This window comes from Pungitius pungitius, chromosome 3 (genome assembly GCF_949316345.1).
Source record: "Pungitius pungitius chromosome 3, fPunPun2.1, whole genome shotgun sequence".
Classification (NCBI taxonomy): domain Eukaryota; kingdom Metazoa; phylum Chordata; class Actinopteri; order Perciformes; family Gasterosteidae; genus Pungitius; species Pungitius pungitius.
This window is the reverse complement of record NC_084902.1, coordinates 2,420,535-2,425,636: the sequence shown is the minus strand read 5'-3', so window position 1 is coordinate 2,425,636 and position 5,102 is coordinate 2,420,535.

Genomic DNA, 5,102 nt, shown 5'->3' with positions numbered 1-5,102 from the left:
CGCTGTCTGTTCATTAAGGCTCGGCATGAAAGGACTTTAACGACAACGTTATGGGGCTATTTCAATTGAGAGAGGTATATACAATTTATATTGAAACCAAAGACTGAGCATCAAATATGATGCAAATATATTCTGTTACAGTTAGAACCATTTCTTCAATTTCACTACATTTAAAGTCCCATGACAAAAATAAGCATTATTATGCAATTATGATAAAAATATGAATACATATTTAAAATGTGACTCATCTTGCTGTTCGTCAGAAATAATTCATCTTAATTTACAGGTGAAAAGTAGCGTCACACAAGGCTGAGTTTCCCTTCTGTGGAGGACGTCACTTCGTTCTGATGTCACACCCTTTAATTATCATTAAATATATCAAGTGCTGATCTCATCTATTTAAGTTTTACAGCCAACTGATTAAGAACTCATTATTTCTGGAAGAATCTCAATGACACTTCCCCACGAGTACTTCATTATAATAAAGCTACTCTCATTACGTATTTATTTTCATCTCAAAGGGCCGGGGGCAAAGCAGGGAGGCAAGTAAGTCACCACCATGAACATGAACCCGTACGTCACAAGAGAAGAACAACTCCAGAAAGAGGGGAGGACATGATGGGAATCAGGGAGTAAATGAGGAGCAATGAGGGCGATGGGTGGAGAGCTGGTTTGATGCTGAGGACAGAGAGAGGAAGAAGAAGAAGAAGAAGAAGAAGAAGAAGCAGCCTCGGTGGTAGAAACACAGGGAGGAAATGAGGAGAGAAGGGAAGAGGAAACAAGAATGGCCTTGAGCAATGTTTAGCAAGGAATCGAGCAAAGAGAGAGAGAGAGATGCAAAGAGCCAGGATGAAGTCCACGGGGGGGGGGGGGGGGGTGAAGGAAGCGAGGAAGGAAGGACAACACGAAAAATGAAGATGTAAAGCGAGAAAGCGAAACAGGGGAGGAGGCCAGTGAGCGTGTCCCGAGGAAAAAGTGAAGCGCGGAGGGAAGAAGAGGTTTGAGAGGACATCATGGGAGCATGCTGGCTGTTCTTCTGCCTGGCTGCTTCTGCTCTGTCTTCAGGGAGGAGGAGGAGAGGAAGAGGGGGGGGGGATGAAGAGGGGGGAGTAGGAGAGAGAGAGAGAGAGAGGGAGAGAGAGAGAGAGAGGGGAGGGGAGGGGGGTGGTGGTGCTTAAGGATGGAAATACAGAGCAGATATGGTAAGAAAAGGGAGGTGAGGGAGGGTCAGGGTGGGGGGAGGGGAGCGACAAACCGCTGAGGATGACGAGCTGGCTGTCAAGTTTGTTAAAACAAAAGTGGCCCTCGGTCAAATGGACAGAGACTGGGGGGAGGGGAGGGGGGCGCGGGGGGAGATGGAGAGGAAGGAAGGGGAAAGTGCAAAAGAGAGGAACGAAATGGGAGCAGGGAGGCAGGAGGCGCTTTAAGGCCGAGTCGCACAAGACTAAGTAGGAAGGGCTGGTAAGTCACGAGAGGGGGAACAACGAGGGGGGGGGGGGGGAGGAGGAGGAGGAAGAGGAGGAGGAGGAGGAAGAGCACGGAACAAGAAGGAAGGAGAGGAGAAGAGGGAACCGCGTCAGAGTGATTGTGAGGCGGCGAGGCAGTAGCTGTGGGCACGGGTGAGAGGAAGTGATGCGTACGCTAACAGGAAGGAGCAGATCTCGCCGGCGCTCGCCAATCAGACACCAGTCCTCCCCGGCGCGCTCCTTGACCGCCAGCACGGATACGCACACACACGCACGCACACACGCACGCACACACACACACACACGTGTTATGAAGCATTAAAGGGGATCCCGGGAAGCACTTTTGCTTTAGCACATTTAAAGAGTGTATCCAATACACACACACACACACACTTCATATGACCTCCCATTAATCATTAACACACACACACAGCGGTCAGTTGGCAGGCTCTCGGCGACATGCCACCACGTCCCGGCTCCTCGAGCCCCACTGAGCCGCAGCCACTTCACACACGCCGCGCTCCATGCGACGCATAAGTACTGCATGAGACGGAGGATCTCGCACGCCGAGGTACCTCGCACCAGGGGATGACATCACCACCTGCACGCCATGGTGCAAAGGCGGCAAATGTTACTTTTTTTTTTTTTTTTTTAAGTTTTATATTCTGAAAGTCTTGAGTCCGGTTCCACTGCTGTTGGGTGTGTTTTGTATCAGACATTATAGTTAAGGGTCAATAAACTGTGAATACACAGAATGTAGCTTGAAACTCCAGGCAGGAACATTTCCCTCCATATTTAATGTGGTTTATAACATGCTATACGCTTTGCAGCGCCGCGGAAATTTAAAAAAAGCAAGCTCTTTATTCTTTGAATTAGCGTTTTTTTTTCAAAACAAAGATCTAAATATCACTGTGAGACACAGACCAAAACGACAAATACACACCACTGGATCCGCAGGCTGTGCGTAACAATGTCAAAACCGAAAAAGGCCTTTGCTAACGTTTTATTATCTCGACAATGTCAAAGCAAAGTAACGTTTTCTGGAGGGCAGGGAAGGAAAGAAGTAAAGAAAGTCTAATCATTTCTGGTGAAACAACGAGACGAGATGAAGGTGGATGTGATTTATTTTCTCTTCTGCTTCTGCACACACGTTTTGGATCGATTCAAACAAAAGTGTTTCCAGTGCAATTGTGTTTATTCCCCCTATTTGGAAAAAGAGTTCTGACCAATGTCTGAGGGAGTTAGTCTTTTTCTTCACATCTGTCTGCTTGAAACGAGTCGCCTCATCGATAGAACGTTCTATTTCAGGCGTACAAGTCTGAAAACGTCTTCGGGATCCAGGGAGCGGTTGAAGTCAACTCAAAAAACAACAAGCCGTGATTTTCCCGATTTAGGAAAAAAGGGCTTTTTTAATAGACTTTCGCACGGCCTTTGATGTCTCCCCATCCCCACGGGGGGGGGGGGGGGGCCTTTGTGTTGTTCTCAAAGAGCTGACACGCTGTAATCTCCTCCTGCTATGTTTAGGATTTTAGTCACCAATCGGGAAGCTAAAAATTCCAGCCCAAGGTACAGTAGGTACGACACGTCTGGTGTCGGCTCTTTACGTCATCGCATTTGTCGGTGAAGGATTGCGGATTTGAAATCCAGGATGAAGTCAAAGATCATGTTTTTTGTTTTTTGTTTTCTTCTAACAAATGAGGCCCCAGTGTTTTCTTACATAATGCCCAGGAACAGAAGGACGGTGGACATTAGACAGGAGCTCTCCCCCCCCGGTCTGCTAAGTGCTTTTCAGAGAGAGAGAGAGAGAGAGAGAGAGAGAGAGAGAGAGAGAGGCAGTATCAGGTCGACCCACACGACGAGCAACGCAGATACACAAGCGCGGACATATACATACGTCTGTACACAAAAACACGTGCATGTGAAATCCTTTCAGTTTATTAAATGAATAGTTGGACGTTCCCTCCCTGTAAATAAACCCCCCCCGGCTTGTCTGCGTGTCACCTGACTTCGGATGCTTCTGTAAGCCATAAGCGCCATCCATCAATAATTGTGGCCCCTTTCGGGGCGATGGGAGCGAGATAGGCGGGTCGGGACGGACAGATGAGTCAGCGACAGGGGGCGGGGGGGGCTGAATGTCAGGGGGGGGGGGGGGGGGGGGAAACACGCTTGATGTGTTCAGCGTGCGACTGGCTGATGGCACGTCGCGGCGGGGAGACACATGATGGACTTCCAACCGGACCCGGAAGCATGCGCTCGCCTCGCGGGCCTCGCGGGCCTCGCCCCCCCCCCCGAATCACCGGGACGCTCGCCGGGCCGCCAGCAAGGACGACACAGCCTCGCGGCGTGACTGTCACAAGTGCACACCTTTAGCCCGCATCCACTGCGGCAGATGGTGTGTGTGTGTGCGTGTGTGTGTGTGTGGGGAAGATGTGTTGTGCTACGCATGGATGCCGACGCGGACACGTGCCGTCACGTGTGCTGCGTTTTATCATGAAGGTTTTAGGCATTTAGAAACTTCGCATATCCCCTCATCCGGACACGCTGCAGCGAGAGGGACAAAAGGCCAAAGCAGTTTTTTAGTTTTTTTTGCATCCATCAAAAACTCTCAGATTCCAACAAACGGGACTCTGGATTTGATTTTAAAGACCACAGGACATTAAAATTCGCCTCTGCAATCCCCTTTGGTTATAGAAGAAAACATCCCTGATGGTACACCTCCACAAATAAATCACGTTTTGTGGCAATAAAAGAGATAAATGAAGAGTAATCATCATTACTGTTTCATGGGATTACGGATCTTTCATATCAATTTGCATGTTACATAAACCCCATTAACCAAACCCTCAGGTATCACAGGTTGGTTTTACTTCCTGTCTCTGTGGTTTTCCCGCCTTTTTGTCCTGTATTTTTATTTCTGTATTTTCCATGCCGGTTGTTTTGTTTTTCTGGTCTTTCTTTATACTTTTGGATTGTAGGGTCACATTTACATATTATTTATGACGTGTGTTTGGGCTGTCCGGGCTGCAGCAACCTTGACAGATGAGATGATTTAGGAGGTGACTAAACGCAGCACATTGCAATGGACGAGGGCACCGACTCTGACCTTCGGGGATCTTCACGAGGCCAACGGCAGGAATCAATCACATTTTCAGGAATGCACACACCGTGCCTATAAAAACACCTCGTCGTATATCAGACAGCACGCAAACACGCGGGGAGCGGAGGATCGAACACGGACGCATGGGGGACGAGGCTCTGAGGCCAATTTTGGGCTTCAGCTTCGGAACGAAAAGCCTGAATTTCCGTTGAATCCGACCTCCTGCGATGTGAAAGCACGAAGCGGGGAAATTAATGGAGGAGGAGGGGGGGGAAGTTGAGGGTGAGGGGCGGAAATTAAAGAGACATCGTGTGTTTGTCGGAGGGAGGACGGAGAAGAAAAGGCGAGGCGTTTGAAGGACGGATGGAGATAAATAGGCTTGTTTAAGCCGCTGTGTGCTTTGTGTGCGTCTCCGTCACTCGGGGCCCTTTGTTGTGTTTTGTGTCACGACGCACGAGATGTAACGACGCCGTTCTCTGATGGGTGGGGGCTCAGGTGGGGGTTCGGCCGGCGGGGGCACGCCGGGATCCAGCGGGTGA